The sequence below is a fragment of the Rattus norvegicus genome, chromosome 7 (genome assembly GCF_021556685.1).
Source record: "Rattus norvegicus strain SHRSP/BbbUtx chromosome 7, alternate assembly SHRSP_T2T, whole genome shotgun sequence".
NCBI lineage: Eukaryota > Metazoa > Chordata > Mammalia > Rodentia > Muridae > Rattus > Rattus norvegicus.
Window position 1 is genome coordinate 43,876,430 of NC_141540.1, and position 21,902 is coordinate 43,898,331.

Sequence of the window (21,902 nt, forward strand, 5' to 3'; positions counted from 1 at the left end):
GCTGCCCACGGGCTCTCTGAGGCGGCAGCAACCAGGAATACCTGTGCTGCCCCTTCCGGGAGCTTCAGTGCACCAGGGTTCCAGATGGCCTTTGGTGTTTTCCTCTGGCGTCCGAGATGTATGTACAGAGAGCAGTCTCTTCTGGTTTCCTAGGCTTGTCTGCCTCTCTGAAGGTTTAGCTCTCCCTCCCACGGGATTTGGGTGCAGAGAACTGTTTATCCGGTCTGTTTCCTTCAGGTTCCGGCGGTGTCTCAGGCAGGGGTCCTGCCGCTCCTGGGCCCTCCCCCACGGGAGCCCAGAGGCCTTATACAGTTTCCTCTTGGGCCAGGGATTTGGGCAGGGGTGGGCACTGTTGGTGGTCTCCTCCGCTCTGCAGCCTCAGGAGTGCCCACCTGACCAGGCGGTTGGGTCTCTCTCACCGGTTCCCGTTCCTTTTAATTGGGCTGTTTTCCTGCTGTCTAGTTTTTTTTTTTTTTTTTTTTTTTTTTTGGTTTTTGGTTTTTGGTTTTTGTCCTTTATATATTTTAGAAATTAGCTCTCTATCAGATACGTCATTGGCAAACATTGTTTTCCATTCTGTAGCCTGCTGCTTTGTCCTAATTATGGTGTTTTAAGCCATTTAGGAACTTGTTGGTTCTATGACTTCCCATTTATTAATTGTTGACCTTAGTTAATTACCTGTACTAATGGTGTTCTGTTCAAAAAAATCTTTTCCTGTCTCAATGACTTCAAAACTATTCCCCACATTCTCTCTTACCAGATTTGGGGTATCTGGCCTTATGTTGATATTTTTGATCCATTTGGAGTTGTGTTTTGCATAGGATGATAAATATCGATCTATTTGCATTTTTCCACCTGTAGCCATCCAGCTCGACCAGAACCATTTATTGAAGATGCCTTCTCCTGTCCCACCCCAGTGGGTATTTCTGGCTTCTTTGTCAAAACTCAGGTGATAAGGAACATTTTCTTAGAACAACCCCAAAGTATCATATTGTTTTCTTTATTAGAAATTTTTAAATTATATTTCTTTACTTACATTTCAAATGTTATTCTCTTTCCCGGTTTCCTGTCCATAAGCCCCCTATCTCCTCCCCCTCCCCCATATGGGTGTTCCCCCCCATCAACTCCCCTTACTGCCCCCTCATATTATCTTATTATATATAAAAATTGCTTTAGAGTTAAAAATCAGTATTAGCAACAATATAAATTCCCATTACAGTAAGTACAAAATAGCTTTATATCACTTGACTCTTTTTTTTTCCTTTTCATGATTATCTCCAGAACTTTGTGTTTCAGTGTTATTTTGCTAGAGACCATTTTACATAGGCTTTCCTAGATGTTGCGTTCATTTTAAAACCCAGGTGCACATTTGCATGAAAGCATTTGCAGAAGATAAAGATGATCGATGGTGAGTAGGAGTGACTGCGATGTTTAATGAAAACAGTGTGGCTTCTTAAAAGAGCTGAATGAAGTAGAGGCAGGGTGCTGTCCACCTCTGACGCGTTCTCTGCCGAGACTATTGTAAAGAACTTGTATCCAGCAAACTGTGGCAAGGTTTAGAAACCTGATATAGGCTCCACCAGTGTCCCAGGAAGTGGAGTGGTTTCAATGGAAACGCCTCTATACTGCTGGGATTTAATTGACCACACATGGCGGAGAATGTGAGCGGAAGAGCTCTGAGGATTACATTCAGTTCCTGCAAGGAAAAGCCATCCAACTTAAACAGGAAGGAGCAACATTTGAATGTTAGAGATGGAACAAAATTGCTGTAATTTCTCCGGTGGAAGTACTCAGGCAGCTTGATATTTTCTTTATGTTTTCCTGCAAAAATGGGGGGGGGGGGCAGGGAGGAATAAAAAAAAAGCACAAACTAAAAAGACTGTATTTGAAGTTAGGTGGGGAACAACTTGAAAAATAGAGCGATCAGAACTGGAAGGGGAAGAAGGTTACTGCGAATTTCTACTCCATAATTCGTGTTGAATTCAATTAGCGGTGATGGATCTGTTTTGCTCAGTGCTCATTAACCATCGAAACCACCCATGAAACCATCATATTAATCAGCTATGACTGTACTTCTCAGGTTTAGAATCAATTTGTTTATCTAATTAATATGAGAACCTCTCACTGGATGCCATTGGGGTTTCGAAGAGTATTAATAGAACCGAAGAAAGAAACGAAAATATTGTTTTAAAAGCTTCTAATAGGATAGCAAAAACAAAACGCCATCAAAACCTCCCACATGGAATTAATAAACTTGCTGGAGGTTGATAGATAGATGTAAGGGAACATGAACATATTCATACATATAGGCAGCGTTCTTTCCTTTGGTGTGCAGAAGATAAGGTAGCCTATCGACACAGGAGAGATGTAATTAATTTGTTTTTACTTTTCTATTTGCCAATAGCCTATGACTGTAGGCCAAATGCCTTCATATTTTTGTGAACCTTCACTGTTTTCATATTTTTTTTTAAAAAAAGAAGAAACGACCAGATTCTCCCTGACAACTTCCTATGGGAGTTAAGTAAGATGATATAAAGTATTCAGCAAGAAGTTAGATCATAAGCTAGGGAGAGAGACAGCTCAGTGGGTTAGACCACTTGCATCTCTTGCAGAGGACCTGGGTTCGATTCCCGGCACCTTGTGTTGGCTCACGAACATCTGTCACTCTGAGCAGGAGTGAACATGACACTCATACATACATGCCTGAAAAATGTTCATATGCATAAGATAAAATAAATAATAAAACCAAGAGAAATAAATCAAATAAAATTTTAAAGAAGAAATTAAATAATCACATCAATTAAGAAATACGCTGGCCCATACATATACAGCCATCCAATTAGACAAGATGGATGAAGCAAAGAAGGGCAGGCTGACAGGAACTGGATGTAGATCTCTCCTGAGAGACACAGCCAGAATATAGCAAATACAGAGGCGAATGCCAGCAGCAATCCACTGAACTGAGAATAGGAGCCCCATTGAAGAAATCAGAGAAAGAACTGGAAGAGCTCGAAGGGGCTTGAGACCCCATATGAACAACAATGCCAAGCAACCAGAGCTTCCAGGGACTAAGCCACTACCTAAAGACTATACATGGACTGACCCTGGACTCTGACCTCATAGGTAGCAATAAATATCCTAGTAAGAGCACCAGTGGAAGGGGAAGCCCTTGGTCCTGCTAAGACTGAACCCCCAGTGAATGTGATTGTTGGGGGGAGGGCGGCAATGGGGGGAGGATGGGGAGGGGAACACCCATAAAGAAGGGGAGGGGGGAGGGGGATGTTTGCCCGGAAACCGGGAAAGGGAATAACACTCGAAATGTAAATAAGAAATACTCAAGTTAATAAAAAAAAAAAAAAAAAAAAGAAATACGCTGATACTCCTGCTAGCAGTATGCTGTGAATTCTCAGTCACAGGCCGAAATGTGTTGGTCTAGAATGTTAGCTGTTCCTGCTTAAGGAATTCTTTGTGCCTCTCTAAGTCTGGATGAATGATTGAAAGTCTTGTTATTCTTCTTGGCTATTGCAAAAAGTAATCGGAAAAATCATTTGAGTTAGTCGGCCAAGCCTTGGCGCTGAGAGTTAATTTTGGCTCATTGTGTTCAACATGTTTAAAACTGTCGACAGTTTTTGTTCTCTCCAATACTTAATAAGGTCAGAAGTTTAAAAGCAGAGAGATTTTTTTTCTTGGTACAGTGTTTGCTTCTTTCCCTTTGGGAAACATCATTGTACATGATGGCTTTAATGCTGGAGTTGGCAGGGTGTTGCGGTTGGGAGCAAACAATGCGGTTTCTCTGTGGCTCAGCAATATGGGACAAGTGCCCCCAACCCAAGGACCTGACTACCTACCTTCCCTTCTTCAGTGTCTCAAAGGCTAGATGGCCCTAGACAAATCCTGGGACAATAGGCAGTCTGGGGATAGCACTCAGGGAGCTGTGGTTCTAGGAGGTTCCCTCTCTGAAATCTGTCCAGGCTCCAGGTGCAGAGCTAAAGTGGTTAGAATTGTGACTAACATGGTGGACCTCAGCTACATGTGTACAAACAGATGCATCCAGTTTTCTGAAGAGCTGAACCTCAAGCCTGTCAATCCGTTGAATCAGAATAAGAGAAACGTAGTATTTAGAATGCTTCTCATGAGCTTCATTGCACCCCTGAGATTTCCAACAAGTTTACTCCACTGGGGAATTATCATAATACAACTGTGCATGACAACCAATGCAGAAGAATTTCTGATTGTTCTAAGGGGAAGGATCAGGCTGATGAGAAGGCAGCCCAAACTTCTGCTTCCTGCTGATTGAAGTAGACAGTTATGGAATAGAGAATGCAGTAGACTCCCACATGGTAAGTTACAGAACAATGTATCTACTGAGGGAACTTATAGCATCTTAATTTTCTGTTTCTCCCCTTCCCCTCCCTCCTCTTCCCTCCGTCTTCTGTGGTTCAAGGCATTAGATTAGGGTTGCTTACATCAGCCATGGTGAGGAGTTGTTTATAGGAGCACCAGTGACTATACCACTGAAGGGAACATTAACTTCTTCCCAGGGAGGCCTTATGGGGCTCTTGACCAGATATGTTGGTTTGTATATGCTTGGCCCAGGGAGTGGCACTGTTAAGAGGTGTGGCCCTGATAGAGTAGGTATGGTCTTGTTCGATAGGTGTGTCACTGGGGGTGGGCTTTAAGACCCTCATCCTAGATGCCTGAAAGTCAATATTCTCCTAGCAGCCTTCAGATGAAGATGTAGAACATTCAGCATCTCCTGCACCATGCCTACCTGGATGCTGCCAACTTCCCACCTTGATGATAATGGACTGAACCTCTAAACCTACAAGCCAGCCCCAATTAAATGCTGTCCTTATAAGAGTTGCCTTGGTCATGGTGTCTGTTCACAACAGTAAAACCCTAAAACACCAGTCATGACTGAATTCTGATAGGTCATATCTTCTTCTATAGGTCTTGTGAAGGGAATCACAGCTTTTGAGAGTTCTTCGGTTCCATGGCCATACTTTGCCCAGAAGGTCATGTTGCACAACATTCCTCCTTTCCCTTTGGCCCTTAGATTCGTTCCACCTCCTCTTCCATGATGTTCTTTTGAGTCTGCCTGGGCTCAGTATAGATGTCTGTTAAGCAATGTATTCAAACTGTATGCTTATTTATTTAAAGTTCCAAAGTATGGAGACTTAAATCTAGCTGAACAAACACCAGGCAAAGTTTTACCTGTTGAAGTTCACATTGACCCCTAATTTTTTTTTCGGAGCTGAGGACCGAACCCAGGGCCTTGTGCTTGCTAAGCAAGTGCTCTACCACTGAGCTAAATCCCCAACCCCGACCCCTAATTTTTAAAAAATAAGAAATAATATATATTAACTTTAGAAGCTATATTATATAGACTCAAATGAGTAAATGGCAAAAAGTATTGTAGCCAAGAAGACATTGCATGTTGATATAAGCTTTTCTCCATTTTTCATAAGCATGTAGAACATAATTTATATTAATAAGTAGTAAAGGTGTTTAGCCATTTTATTTCTATTGACAATGAATTAGATAAATGAGCTGTCTCAAAACAATATTAATTAAAAGTTATAATTTTGTGGTCTTTATCATCAACACTTTGCCATTAAACTCAAATTAAGTATGGTCTCTTCCTTTTATTTGGCTATTTCATCTACATTAGTATAATTTAATCCACAAAATAATTGTGACATGCAGACATTATCATCATCATCATCATCATCACCTACCACCACCACCATCATCATCATCATCTTCATTGAGACAGGGTCTCCCTATGTAGCCCTGCCTGTCCTAAAGCTCCCTATGTAGACCATCCTGTTCTTGAGTTCACTAAAATCTTCCTGCCTCTGCCTCCAGAATGGTGGATTAAAGATGTGCATTCCCACCCCCCTCCCCCAGCTTATTCTCCCTGTTTTAAAGATGGTGAACTAAAAACTATTTAATTTCATTTGGTAATTGACACTTACAGGAAAGTTTGGTTAATCGTCGGAAAAAAATTAAAAACAAGGTGGCCCTTTCACATTTTGGCCAGAGGACAATTTGAAGAATCACAAAGAGATCAGAAGCAAGTATTTACAGATGATTTTAACCATTAAAAACCTCAAAAACAAGGGGTATTTTTTGTTGTATGATTAAAACAGAACAAACATGGTCGTCTCCAAGTTGCATGCTGGAGCGACAAGCAGGACAATTAGGAGGAGTTCAAAGCCACCCTCTTCACAGCTCTCCTATGCCCTAACAAAGATAAGAACAGAAATCCTTGAGTATCGTCTATTCAGAAACATTAGGATGTGGGTCCTCAAATCCTTTACAAAGACCTCAGCTTTGATATGTTACAGGCAATATCAAGTTACTACCTTGATTCTAACTAATATAGCTAGATGTTTTGAATTGAAACCAGAGACTGAAATAGCAGGTAGTGGGGTTCCTAGTTGAATATTGAGAGATGTTGGTTATGCTAGAGAGGGGCAGGCATCAAGGTTATTCAGGGTAGTACAACCCCAGGACAGAAAGTGTCCATGAATAAGGAATCTGAGGGCTGGCATTTATTGTTCAGAAAAGTACTTCAGAGTGACCTGGTCACCTGTGGCCTGCATAATTCTACACATAATAGAAGCAAGGGCAGAGATGGCTTTTGTCTCAGGAGTAATTCATGAAACATCTGTTCTCTTTGTTCTTTTTTTTTTTTTCAGTTACTACTGTACTTTATTGTGTTCAACCAAATCACCATGTTACAAAAATAGCAAGCTGCCATAATAAAAAATAAGGCTCCTCTATCCAGCACCAGATAGCATCATTTTACTTTCAAGCCTAGAAATTGCACACTTGTATATAAACCAACCGAAGATGAGGATTGAGAGTTCATCTTGGTGGATTTTTCCTTTGATGAATATGAAGTGTCCTTCCTTATCTTTTTTGATGACTTTTAATTGAAAATTGATTTTATTTGATATTAGAATGGCTACTCCAGCTTGCTTCTTCTGACCATTTGCTTGGAAAGTTGTTTTCCAGCCTTTCACTCTGAGGTAGTGTCTGTCTTTGTCTCTGAGGTGTGTTTCCTGTAGGCAGCAGAATGCAGGGTCCTCATTGCGTATCCAGTTTGTTAATCTATGTCTTTTTATTGGGGAGTTGAGGCCATTGATGTTGAGAGATATTAAGGAATAGTGATTATTGCTTCCTGTTATATTCATATTTGGATGTGAGGTTATGTTTGTGTGCTTTTCTTCTCTTTGTTTTGTTGCCAAGATGATTAGTTTCTTGCTTCTTCTAGGGTATAGCTTGCCTCCTTATGTTGGGCTTTACCCTTTATTATCCTTTGTAGTGCTGGATTTGTAGAAAGATATTGTGTAAATTTGGTTTTTTCATGGAATATCTTGGTTTCTCCATCTATGTTAATTGAGAGTTTTGCAGGATACAGTAACCCAGGCTGGCATTTGTGTTCTCTTAGGGTCTGTATGACATCTGTCCAGGATCTTCTGGCCTTCATAGTTTCTGGCGAGAAGTCTGGTGTGATTCTGATAGGTCTGCCTTTATATGTTACTTGACCTTTTCCCCTTACTGCTTTTAATATTCTTTTTTTATTTTGTGCGTTTGGTGTTTTGACAATTATGTGACGGGAGGTGTTTCTTTTCTGGTCCAATCTATTTGGAGTTCTGTAGGCTTCTTGTATGCCTATGGGTATCTCTTTTTTTAGGTTAGGGATGTTTTCTTCTATGATTTTGTTGAAGATATTTACTGGTCCTTTGAGCTGGGAGTCTTCACTCTCTTCTATACCTATTATCTTTAGGTTTGATCTTCTCATTGAGTCCTGGATTTCCTGTATGTTTTGGACCAGTAGCTTTTTCCGCTTTACATTATCTTTGACAGTTGAGTCAATGATTTCTATGGAATCTTCTGCTCCCGAGATTCTCTCTTCCATCTCTTGTATTCTGTTGGTGAAGCTTGTATCTACAGCTCCTTGTCTTTTCTTTTGATTTTCTATGTCCAGGGTTGTTTCCATGTGTTCTTTCTTGATTGCTTCTATTTCCATTTTTAATTCCTTCAACTGTTTGATTGTGTTTTCCTGGAATTCTTTCAGGGATTTTTGCGATTCCTCTCTGTAGGCTTCTATGTGTTCTCTAAGGGAGTTCTTTATGTCTTTCTTGAAGTCCTCCAGCATCATGATCAAATATGATTTTGAAACTAGATCTTGCTTTTCTGGTGTGTTTGGATATTCCGTGTTTGCTTTGGTGGGAGAATTGGGCTCCGATGATGCCATATAGTCTTGGTTTCTGTTGCTTGGGTTCCTGCGCTTGCCTCTCGCCATCAGATTATCTCTAGTGTTACTTTGTTCTGCTATTTCTGACCGTGGCTAGACTGTCCTATAAGCCTGTGTGTCAGGAGTGCTGTAGACCTGTTTTCCTGTTTTCTTTCAGCCAGTTATGGGGACAGAGTGTTCTGCTGTCGGGCGTGTAGTTTTTCCTCTCTACAGGTCTTCAGCTGTTCCTGTGGGCCTGTGTCCTGAGTTCTCCAGGCAGGTTTCTTGCAGGGGAAAAGTTGGTCCTACCTGCAGTTCCAAGGCTCAAGTTTGCTCGTGGGGTACCGCCTAAGTCCTCTCCGCGGCGGCAGCAACCGGGAAGATCTGCGCCGCTCTTTCCGGGAGCCTCCGTGCACCAGGGTTCCAGATGACGTTTGGTGTTTTCCTCTGGCGTCTGGATGTGCACAGAGTGCAGTCTCTTCTGGTTTCCCAGGCGTGTCTGCCTCTCTGAAGGTGCAGCTCTCCCTCCCACGGGATTTGGGTGCAGAGAACTGTTTATCCAGTCTGTTTCCTTCAGGTTCCGGCGGGTGTCTCAGGCGCAGGGGTCCTGCCGCTCTCGGGCCCTCCCCTACGGGAACCCAGAGGCCTTATACAGTTGCCTCTTGGGCCAGGGATGTGGGCAGGGGTGGGCAGTGTTGGTGGTCTCCTCCGCTCTGCAGCCTCAGGAGTGCCCACCTGATCAGGCGGTGAGGTCTCTCTCCCACGGGGTTTGGGAGCAGAGAGCTGCTGCGGGCCGGGATCCGCGGGTGTGGGCCTGTTCTCTTTGTTTATTGAAGTAGAATGGTTTCACTGCACCCAAAGTTTGGTTACAGACAATCGACTGGGGTCCGGAGAGAAAACATTGCCAACTATGATTTATTTTTGCTCAGTAATAAAAGAAGGAAATGAAGTTTACAAGATGTGTAGAATGATTGACACCCTGCTTTGTCCCGTATTTCAGGCTGTTTTCTGTCCTGAAGAGTGGGGAAGTTTTTCTGAGATGGGGAGTAGAGTCCCACAAGACAGAAGACAGCAGAAATGGCCACTGTTCCCACTCTTTTGTTTGCTTTCAGACTTTTGCAATGAGAAACAGAGCCCAGACAGTAGATTTATACTTATAAGTAGAATATACTCATTTCAACTGAATGAATGCCTACTAAATCCATACTGGGTTGAGAAAAGATCCAGACAGGGAACAAGAAGATGGCAACGGTGGATGTTTGCCTGCTTGGCTTTATGACAGAGACAGGTAGTTAGTGATGGAGTCAGCTCTTTTACCAGCCAACGTATCAAATATATTGTTTAAAATCCAGACAAATCCATCATTGATAATTGGTGTCTGGGCCTGCTAGTTTTATGTCAGTGTGACACAAACCTTTAGAGTCATCTGAGAGATGGGAAACTCAACTGGAAAAAAAAAGCCTCCAAATGGCTGTAGGCAAGTCTGTAAGGCATTTTCTTCATTAGTGACTGATGGGGGAGAGCCCAGACCATTGTGGGTAGGGCCACCCCAGGGCTGGTCATCCTGGATTCTATAAGAAAGCAGGCTGAGCAAGCACTGTTGAACAAGTCAGTAAGCAGCATCCCTTTATGGCCTCTGAATTAGCTCCTACTGCCAGGTCCCAGCCTTGTTTGAGTTCCTCATTCCAACTTCCTTCAACAGTGATATAGAGGTATAAGCCAAACAACAAACAACAAACAAACAAACAAACAAACAAATAAACACTTTCCTCGCTATGTTGGTGTACTTGCTGGATTTGTGTGTCAACTTGACACAAGTTCGAGTTATCACAGAGAAAGAAGCCTCCCTTGAGGAAAGGCCTCCAAGAGATCCAACTGTAAGGCATTTTCTCAATTAGTGATCAAGGGTGAGAGGGCCCATTGTGGGAGGTGCCATCCCTGGGGCTCGTGGTCAAGCTGAGCAAGCCAGGGGAAACAATCCAGTAAGCAGCACCCCTCCGTGGCCTCTGCATCAGCTCCTGCCTCCAAGTTCCTGCCCTGTGTGAGTTCCTGTCCTGACTTCCTTTGGTGATGAACAGCAATGCGGAAGTATAAGCTGAATAAACCCTTTCCTCCCTAACTTGCTTCTTGGTCATGATGTTTTGTGCAGGAATAGAAACCCTGACTAAGACAGTTGGTTATGATTTGTTTTCTTTTCTTAAAGCTTTTGCTTTGAGACACCATGGGAAACTTAGAGGTACGCATGGAGAAGACATGATCACACATGACCACAGAATGGAATAGCACAGGAGCATCAGTGCCTGCAGCCAGTGCTGGAGCTGGAGTTTTGAGTTTGACACGATACAGGGGCTAGAGGAATGAACTAGTATTCCTCTCCTTCCTCACCCTCGCCTTCCACAGAACCCACACCAACCTCCTCATAATCCTTCTCTAGGACAGCCATGTCCTCACAGGTCTCAGAGAACTCCCCTTCCTCCATGCCCTCACCCCTATACCAGCGCACAAAGGCACACTTGGCATATATTAGATCAAACTTGTGATCTAGACAAGCCCAGGCCTCAGCAATGGCTGTGGTGCTGCCCAGCATGCACACAGCTCTCTGGATCTTGGCCAGGTCACCACCAGGTACCACAGTGGGAGGCTGGTAATTAATGCCAACCTTGAAGCCAGTGGGGCACCAGTCCACAAACTGGATGCTGTGCTTGGTCCTGATGGTAGCAATGGAGACATTGACATCTTTGGGAATCACATTACCATTGTACAGCAGGCAGCAAGCCATGTATTTACCATGGTGAGGGCCACATTTCACCATCTGGTTGGCTGGCTCCAAGAAGGCATTGGTGATCTCTGCTACAGAAAGCTGCTCGTGGTAGGCTTTCTCAGCAGAGATGATTGAGGCATAAGTGGGCAGAGGGAAATGGATGCAAGGGTAGGGCACCAGGTTGGTCTGGAATTCTGGCAGATCAATATTCAGGGCTCCATCAAATCTTAGGGAAGCAGTGATGGAAGACACAATTTGGCTAATAAGGCGGTTGGTGTAAATTGGGCACTCAATGTCAAGGTTTCTATGACAGACGTCATAGATGGCCTCATTGAAGGCACAATCAGAGTGCTCCGGGGTGGTGTGGGTGGTGAGGATGGAATTGTAGGGCTCACCTACAGCAATGGAAACCTGGGGAGCTGGGTAAATGGAGAACTCCAGCTTGGACTTCTTTCCACAATCAACAGAGAGGTGCTCCATCAGCAGGGAGGTGAACCCAGAGCCAGTTCCCCCACCAAAGCTGTGGAAATCCAAGAAGCCCTGGAGACTTGTGCTCTGGTCAGCCAGCTTGCGAATTCTGTCCAAGACAAGGTCAATGATCTCCTTGCCAATGGTGTGGTGGCCACAGGCATAGTTATTGGCAGTATTTATTTTTTGCCTGTGATGAGCTTCTCTGGGTGGAAGAGCTGGCAGTAGGTGCCAGTGTGAACTTCATCAATAACTGTGGGTTCCAGGTCTATGAACATTGCCCGGGACACGTGCTTGCCCGTTCCTGTCTCACTGAAGAAGGTGTCGAAGGTGTCCATCTCCTCCCCCAATGGTCTTGTCGCTTGGCATCTGGCCATCAGTTTGGATGCCATGTTCCAGGCAGTAGAGCTCCCAGCAGGCATTGCCGATCTGGACACCAGCCTGGCCAACGTGGATGGAGATTCACTCACGCATGATTGCTATGGGCTAGATGGCGAGGGTGATTGAAGCACTGGGTCCGGGTTACCATTCCTGACAACTAAGAGTTGAGGTAAGTAATACAATGAGGCCGGTTATGATGTTTCAACACAGCAATAATAACCCCAATGAAGACAGTGCCCAAGTTTATATTTAATTGCTATACTATGCTTTTGCTACATACCCATTTCAGGTGTTACAGATATGTCATTTACTAGGAATGCTAGAACAAATAAACCACAATGGAGTAAACAAAAGCCATTTATTCTCCCATAGCTCTGAGGCTAAAAGTCTGAGATCAAGGTATTGGCACTCTGGTTGCTCCTTTCAAGGAGTCTTCCTGGCTTATAGATGGCCCCCTTCCTTGTCTTACCTCTGATAATTTTACTTGGAGTTACTGAGAACTTCGACATGAATGGAGGGTGGGGACTGTATTAGTCAGGGTTCTTTAGAGTCACAGAACTTATAGCATGTCCCTATATACTAAGGGAATTTATTGGAGTGACTTACAGTCTGCAATTCAACTAACCCAACAATGGGCAGCTGTGAATGGGAAGTTCAAGGATCTAGTAGTTGCTCAATCTGCCGAGGTTGGGTGTTTCAGCTGGCCTTCTGTATACACTGGAATCCTGAAGATTTAGGTTCCAACATATGTGCTGGCAAGTAAGTGCAAGCAAGCAGAGAAAAAGGAATTCTTTCTTCCATTGTCCTTATGTAGACCTCCAGCAGACAGTATGGCCCAGATTAAGGGTGTGTACCACTATGCCTGGACCTAAGCTGTTCTTTACTTGGAACTTGCTTGGTCCCAGGCTGGCCTTGAACTCAGAGATCTGCTTGCCTCTGCCTGCTGAGATTAAGAGCGCGTACCACCTTGCTTGGGCCTAAGTTTATGACCACTGTATCTCAATATCTGGATCAAAAACCTGTGTCTTCTAGCCTTAAGATCTGGATCAGAGGTGTGCCCTCCATTTCCTGATACAGTCAAGTTGACAACTGGGAATGGACTTCCCAGGAACAGATACAATTTAGTCCATAATAACAGTTATTGAAATTAGGCTTGGGGACAGAATTAAGTCACTATTCAGTTTAACCAAAATGTCTAGGAACATATTTATAAAAGTTCTGTACCCATTTCATTTCAAATTATTTAAAAGTATCTTGTATTGTAGCTTGACTCATCCATTAGAAACTTTTGGTTTGGGAGTATGTTCTGTGGCATAATTAGGAATTACCATTAATTCATTAAATTAACAAACATTAAGTGCCTTCCAGGAGAAGGGTTTTTTAGAGGTCTCTAGAATAAAAACAAGACATGTGCCCTTGTAGAGTTGACATTGAAGCAGGGAAAGAGTCTGATAATAAATCATGTGTGTGAGAGTTGAGGTTGGAGGACGTCCCCCTACTCTGGGAGTGTCGTCAGACACAGCTTTTCTCTGGCAGCCCACTTGGCAATTGCCCCTGCCTGAAGAGAGTCATCTCAGTCAAGGTCATGCGCCTACTCCTGGCAGTACAGCCTGCATGTGAGGTCTGGTCGCTAGAGAGCTGGAAGAGCGCAAGTAAACAACTTGAATAGCATTGCTAATGGCTTCATTCAGTCTGAGTCTTAGTACAAACATCCTCCATGGTCTGTTTCTTGAGGATGTATATTAATAATCAATATTAAGTAATGATATTATAAATAGTATTTATGTTGCATTAAGTCACTTTACATATTATAATATCATATTATGCTTCAATGACCTTCTACATCCATAAGTTTCTGCATTCATGGCTTCAACTCATCATACTGGGAAATACTTCTTAAAAGTTTGCAACTGTATTTAACATGTATACATCACCACCACCCCTATACTCCCCCTGCAACAATTTCCTACATAAGAAAACCATGTGTCTAGAATCCCATTGTATCAGCCACTGTAAATAGCCTAAGGATGACATGAAGTGCTTGAGAAGATGCGTGTAGTCTACATGTAAACAAGGGGTTGAGCATCCAAGGATTTGGGTATCCAAGGGTGTCTTGGAACCACTCCTTCCAGATGCCACATGGTTATCGTTTGTCTCCCTTATTAGAACGCACCCTCTGTGAGATCAGGGACTTGTCTTTTTTTATTCACAGGTCTGTCCACAGCTTCCGGAATAGTGCCTGGAAGGTCAAGTACCCGTGTGACTGTTAAAGTGGTGGACAAATATGCAATGTGGGACAAAGAGAAGTTCTGAAGACTAGATTGCCATCATCACGTACAGTGCTAACGGCATACATGCAGTGGGTGTCCATTATTTCTAGTGACCAGATGATTTATTATTCTCTGTTTCCTCGAAGCCATTCCTTTGATTCTATTTTTTATGTGTTAATTCTCAAATGTCTACTGCTGAGCACTGCTCAAAGCAAAAGGGCTAGGAAGGGTAAGAAATACTCTTTGCTACTGAAGAGGCCCCCGCTCACTGGCAGGGCTCTGGAGATACTTTCTTAGCTAGCTGTTGAGTTGTTTTCCCATGTGTAAGCTGGCCAATTTGTATACTCTTTCCTCTCTGAAACACTCAGCGTGGGATTAGCACCTGCCTCCAAATGATTCTTTTTGCTTTTCAATTATGTGGGCAAAATTTCTCAGCCAAAACATATTCGTGTGAATCGTCGGGTTAACAGCTAGCTGTGCATTGCAGACAATGTTGACTTTAACTGCTCTGGGGAAATTCTTTTCCTTTTCTAGCTGAGTATTATTATTACTATTTTATAGGTTAGGATTTCCAGAAAGGGTTTTTCTTCTAAGGCACAAAAATTAACTGAGAGACATCAAGGATACTGTAAAAACCTTGCCACCTACTGACTATCCTTGAAGATTTTGCTTAGATATTGCTTCTTCCAGGAAGTCGTCCAGGCCTAGCCACTACCTTTCCTTCTCCAACCCCACCACCTCCAGCTACAGGGTTTTCCATCTTCTCAGCTGATACATTTTACTGGAATTCCGCCTTTTTGCTTTCTTTCATTTGAGTCAGAGTCTCATCGTATAGCCTTGGCTGGCTTGGAACCAGATTGGTCTCAAACTCATAGAGACCTGTCTACTTTTGCTTCAGGAATCCTGGGATGAATGGCTAGTGTCACCACGCCTGTCTGGAGGTCTGGTTTTGATTCAGTCTGCTTCAGTAACTCAGAAGATCCTAAGGGATCAGGACTCATTGTTCAATTATTATTGTGCCTCCTCTGCTGACTGGGTGTGACACCAGGTGATGTTAGACTCGTGATAAGCAATACCTGCTGCAGAACAGGCACTGATGGGGTCTTTTTTGTGAACTCTTTGACAACGTGAACTCTTACATTGACCTATTGGAGTATGTGCTGTGACCCTTTCCTGTTCTGCAATGACTGGACTGAGAGCCAGAGATACTGGGTAGGCAAGATAGTCTAGCACTAGTGATCCAGTTGGAGTTTGAATCTGCACAATATAATGTGAATCCGGGACCTTAATCTTTGCTACCCACAAAGGCATTTTGGATTAATCTACACATGTAAATTCTCTATAATAGGACATTTTAAGGCTTAACCCCTCTCTTAAGTTTAGAAAAATTTATAGGTAGGCTTCAGTTTTCAGAAGCAAAGGTTTCTTATAATCTCAGGTTTAAAGAAAGACAGTTCCATGATTCACAGAAATCATTTGTATCCTGCTACAGTCTTCCTGAGAGAGTAACATGTTTAACCTTGGATCTGTCCATATCCTGGAAATAGATGTTAGTGTTCTAGCTGGTTTTGTGTGTCAACTCCACACAAGCTAGAGTCATCAGAGAGGAATGAGCCTCAGTCGAGGAAATGCCTCTATGAGATCCAGCTGTAAGGCATTTTCTTAATTAGTGATTGTTGTAGGAGGGCAGAGCCCATTGTGAGTGGTGCCATCCCTGGTCTGGTGGTCCTGGCTTCTATAAGAAAGCGGGCTGAGCAAACCATGGGGAGCAATCCAGTAAGCAGCACCCCTCTGTGGCCTCTGCATCAGCTCCTGCTTCCAGGTTCCTGCCCTGTTTTGAATTCCAGTTCTCCCTTTCCTCCCCAACTTGCTTTTTTGGTCATGGTACTTTGTTGCAGCAATAGAAAACTTTCGACAGTTAGGAATGATATTTATGGGAATCAACATTTAATGAGCATTTAATGTGGCCAAAGCCGCACAGCTGGACGAAAAATTTCTACGTACATTACTTTCTGCTGTAAGCCACTGAACCATCTCATTTTAAACGTTACCTTCCTCTTGTGGTGCAGGAGGCAGAACGCTTGTGGTGTGGTTCATCTTATTAAAGCATTCCTTCTTTCCCTGCCTAGGACTCCATTTCTGGCACCAGCATCCTTCATCTCAGTCCCTGTGGTTGAATGTCTATTACACTTTCTTCCTGGTCATTGATTTTGCTATCCTACCAATAATAGCTCTTGTTCTCTTCTGCATCTTCTAGTTGTTCTATTGCCTGGATAGAGATCTACACATTGTATGTCATCTTTATCTGGTGCCTAGATAGAGATCTACACATTGTATGTCATCTTTCATGACTACACCATGAGTATTTGAAGATAATGTTTTACAGCAAATGATTATATGGATCTCTCTCTCTCTCTCTCTCTCTCTCTCTCTCTCTCTCTTTCATTGTCTGTGATGGGGGAGGGCTAAAGACTAAACTACCTCAGATATCACTAGACAATCTTGCCAATGGAATGCTTTTGACCAAGGAGAGTAGACTTCATTTTCTTTCAGGTGACTGTAGATGGGGGTTTGTCCACAGTCTCTTTCTCAATGAGTTTGCTATTGGTGTGTAGAAAGGCTACTAATTTTTGCCAGTTGGTTTTATATTCTGCTATTTTGCTGAAAGTGTTGATCATTTCCAGAAGATTTCTGGTAGACTATTTGAAATTTCTTATGCTTTTACATATCATAGCATCTATAAATGGGGATAATTTGATTTCTTCTTTCCTATTTGTATTCATTTCCTTCCCTTGCATTACTGATCTAATTAGTGCTTCAAGTACTATATTGAAAATGAGTGAAAATATTGGACAGCTTTATCTTCTTGATTGTAATGGGACTTCTTTGAGATTGTCCCCATTTGGAATGATGCTGACTATGAGTTTGTCTTATATAGTCTTTATTATGTATAGATATGTTCCTTTTGGTCCTGTTCTCCTCAGAACTTTTTTGATGAGGATATTTTGAATTTTGTGAGTGGCCTTTTCTGCATCCATTGAAATGATTGTGGGATTTCTGTCATAGGTCCATTTTATATGATTTATTACATTTAATAAGTTAATGTACGTTGAATCATCCTGCATTTCTAGGACGAAGCCAACTTGATCATAGCAGATGATCTTTTTGATACATGCCTGAATTTAGTATGAAAGTTTTTATTGAAATATTTGCATCTATAGTCATCAGGAAAATTGGCAGGTAGGCTTTGGGGTGTGTGTGTGTGGGGGGGTGTGTTTGCCTTTATTTGGTTTTAGTACTAGAGTTATAGTGGCTCTGTAGAAGGAGTTTGGAAGTGTTCCTTCTGTTTCTATTTTTTGAATAATTTAAGAAGTGTTGGCTATAGATCTTATCTAGACTTGGTCTTTTTTTTTGGTCAGAGGTTTTTTTTATTACTGTTTCTGTCTCATTTGTTGTGTTTTTATTTCTAGACTAAACTTTAGGGGTTTGGATGAATCTAGAAGTTTATCAATTATTTAGAACTTTATAATTTAAGTTCTACCTTAAAATTTTCCCTTATAAGATTAAGATGTGTGTGTGTGTGTGTTTGTGTGTGTGTGTGTGTGTGTGTGTGTGTGTGTGTGTGTGGTGTGTCTGTGTGGGGTAATGTATCTCTGCTCATCTCTGATTTTGTTAACTTGGATCTCCTTTTTCTTTGGGTTAGTAGAACCAGTTCAGTTAATCTTGTTTGTTATCTCAAAAAACTAAGCTCTTAGACTTGCTAATTTTTTGTATTACTTTTCTTACTCCTATTTCATTAATTTCTGCAATGATGTGCTTCTTATTACTTTGCTGTTGATTGTGGGTGTGATGTTACTAACTGCTATAGAGTTCATGCCTTGACTTCCCCAATAGGATGGACTGCAACTTGGAATTATAAGCCAAATGAAGTTTTTCCTCTTCTGTTATATCCTCTTCATTCTGTTATGTTTCATCACAGCCACAGAAATGAAACCAGAACAAGCAGCCAACCATTCAATGCTGTCACATTCTCAGAGACTGAGAGTTAATGCTAATTCTTTAACATGTAGACAGTGTGTGTGTGTGTGTGTGTGTGTGTGTGTGTGTGTGTGTGTACATGGTTTGAGTCTTGAATTCAGTATCTCTCGCATATTAAACAAACATGTATTCTTTTATGGGGTTATACTCCAACTCCTCAATATATGAATTTTGAGCCCATAATACAAGGGTGTTGTATTTATATCATCAATCCTCTCTCTTTGTTTGATGTGACTTAGGGCTTAATGAAAGTGTCTTTGAATCCTCATTTTGTTCCCCAGTGTTCTTGCCATTCCTCCCTAATTTGCGCCATCTGCAAACTCAGTATGACTTCTGTCTGGATTCCCACTGACTGATGAACCTGCACAAGGTAGCAAGTGATCCCACAGCTCAGCAGTAGGGCTCTGGATAACCGTAGCTAACTTGTCTTCTTGCTGCCTTTGAACCCCTCTGATAGCTTCTGTACTCTGTGGCTGGCTTTCTGGTAGCCATTGCTTTATATACTGCCTTTGATTTAATAGGTGGAAGATATTAAATGAGACCTTCGATGCTATTGTAATAAGAGCTTCACTTGCTTTGGTAAGCTTAGGTAATAGAAAAGTCACTGGCTAACATACTTGAGTTGTTGTCCTTGTTTCACAATTATCTGTGTTCTGTAATCTCTTGGAATTTCACATTTTTTTACATGGTAAAAAGTGAGATATAATACCTGTCATACTTTCAGGCCTTACAGTGTTTGCATCAGACTCCAGTGGAATGTTTTAGGTGAAGTCCTGTAGACAAAGCTCTGAACTTACCTGTTTAGGTAAAAGCACTGGCATTTTCAGGTTCACATTTGCAGCTTATTCTTAGGCTAATTAGTACCATGAGGAGGGTGGGGAAAGCATCCACATTTCTGAGGTTATTATTTAATCATTTCTTCCTTTCAGAACTCTTTTGAGGATCAACACAATGCAAATATACTTGTAAATCAAAATAGTAAATTAAAATAGTATTGCCTCCAAGATTCTGGTCCATCCTAAGTTTATAAATCATATGCTGAGGGCATGTAGATTAAGTTTAATATCTTGGATCCAACAGAATTCTGAAAGTAAGTCTGTTTCAAGATCTTCCTGTAATGATCTTTTAAATAATATAGAAGAAAGCATAGAATATACATTTGCATTAGCCAGGTAATCAATAATTGAAACAATTATAGCTGATGCTTCCTGTAAAGTAAATATCTGAATATCTAATCTTATTTTTGTACTCATCTTCATTGGAATCTATAAGCAGTTGTCCTATAGCAATTACATACCATTGTAGCATTATAAATTTTGCTAAGTCACCTATTCTAGAACAGGATTCAGGCTTGATGGACCAGGACTTGCCATACATATACATCAAGGAGACTTAGAAGGCATTGGGTTATAGAAGAAAGGATGGAGAGGGCTTGAATTCATTGTACATCTTCATGTCAGATTTTAGATGCTATTTAAATTTCCATTTAATCCTGAAAATTCCGAGGTAGCACAAATATAGCAGCTGGGACTAGAGTGTATATAACAGTTAAAATGCCAACGTATTCAAAATCGGCTTCCTAAATTATGAGCCACGTCTGTTGATTCTATTTGTAGAAAATAACATTGAAATAAAAAAACTTTGCTTTTCAAATTAAGATGAAAAGGAATAGACGGGAATCCTGCTCCATGTTGAGGAGGACCATTGTCATACCTGAGTGTTGTCAGGTGTTGAGTGTTACTTTTGCAGGGTTGCCATGATCACCCCAGTTTTTTAGACAATGAAACCGAAGGCTGAAATACATGTTCCACATCCTAAGTGATACGGATCAGAGTTGGGTTACTGCTCTCTTTGACTTCTAAGTATGCCTTTGTGCTGTACCCTAAAATGCTGAGCCTGGAGACTGAGAGAGTTCTTATTACCTTTGGGACTAATTGATGATCGTTCTGTCACCTAACTCGTAGATTTCACCTTTTTCCCTCAAACTAGAGGGACAGTTTTAACTTAAAGATGAGGTACATTTTTTGAATTGCTGGAAAAATCATGGAGGAAAGTCATGAAGGACTTTACAAATGTAAAGTACTAATTTGCAAAATATTATGAAATAGGGTTTTTATTTTTGTTGTTATTGTTGGTTTTTTGTTTATGTTTATTGTTGTTTTTTGTTATATTGTTTAGGTTGTTGGGAACCCATCAGCGGTACCCAGTAGCTATCTGAAAAGACAGAGAACTCAGTATCTTTACTGTCCAGCACTGTGGCCACTGTGGATTTGGCCTTGGGCTGCTCAACATCTAGGCACTGTGACTGAAGAAGTGAAGTTTTCATTTTATTGAAGTGTTCACAACTTTAAAAGTAAACTACTTACTATATATTGCTATGGTTGTAACAGACAGTGTAGAATGCTGGATGATTTTATGCAAACATAACAACTGGTTATGAATGGTCAATAATCACTGATGATCTAGCTGGGGAGCTGAATTTATCTTTGATACTCCTTGTCCTAATGTCCCAGGATACACTAGAATTGTTACTTTGGTTTTAAATGAATACAGTATTTTAAAGTTTCCTAGCTTTGGTTTTCCTTAAACAACTAGCCCATGTTTACATGTTGCATGAGAACCATCATAAATGATTCACGTTTGCTTGTTTCCCTTTTCCTCTCTAGGAGAATTCTCCAGGTGTAGTAAGACACACCTTTAATCCTACCTGGGAGGCACAGGCCATAAGACAGAGAAACCCTATCTTGAAAAACCAACCAACCAACCAAAAACCAAAAGCAAAACAAAAAAAAAAAATGGGGGAGAATTATACATGGTAGGCTTGTGCTAAGTTTTGAAAGTGCTGCTTGTAGTTGGGAGAATCTCTGTCATAGCATGTACTAATGTCTAACTAAAAGTCAATTTTCTTTTCTTTTGAGAGAAATTATAATGTTGAAGGAAGAACACAGTAACTAACTGGACAACTGGTCAACCTCTATGTATCTTTGCCAGCAGTCACACTTTTTTTGTTTGTTTGTCTTAGTTTTGTTTGTTTGCTTGTGTTTGTTTGGACACAGGGCCTCACTATGTAGCTCTGGCTGGCCTGGAACTCACAGAAATCCTTCTGCTTCTGCCTCCTAGGTGTTGGGATTAAAGGCATGTGCCACCATGCCTGCCTTATATATTTCTTGGTAAGTTCAGCTCAGCAGTCTGGATAATCTTTCATTGTGTAGCTTCATTTGCATTTTTGTGATTCTTAACAATATAAAGCCAAAGGAACCATATCTTTTCACAAGGCTGTCTTTCTTCCGCTGCCCAATAAGTGACTCAGTAATATATTTAATCGGGACCGTCTTAAATTCTATAGATACCTAAAGCCCTCCTGATCATATGGTCCACCCCCCTTTTGGTTTCATATGTGTTGTAATTATCTGGAAGAGAACACTCCCTTCTGTCCATCTTTTCAGTGTTGGGAAGGTTGTTGATCAGCACATGCATAATTCTAGAATAAAGAAATAAAAATGGGGTTGGGGATTTAGCTCAGTGGTAGAGCGCTTGCCTAGCAAGCGCAAGGCCCTAGGTTCGGTCCCCAGCTCCAGGAAAAAAAAAAAAAAGAAATAAAAATAATGTAAAAATTTTTTCCACCAGGAGAGTGACTTGGTAGACAATTGTCTTAACACTAGCTTTAACTTCTTGCTTTCTTTAAATGAAAAGGTGAAAATTTACTTACAGAAGTTCTAAGGACCTTTTAAAAAGG

The 21,902-nt window shown here is 41.5% G+C and overlaps 1 pseudogene; it reads right to left on the minus strand.

Annotated features, from left to right (window-relative positions):
- Positions 1–10,610: 10,610 nt before the first annotated feature.
- Positions 10,611–11,920, minus strand: Tuba1b-ps12 (tubulin, alpha 1B, pseudogene 12; annotated as a pseudogene).
- Positions 11,921–21,902: the final 9,982 nt, after the last annotated feature.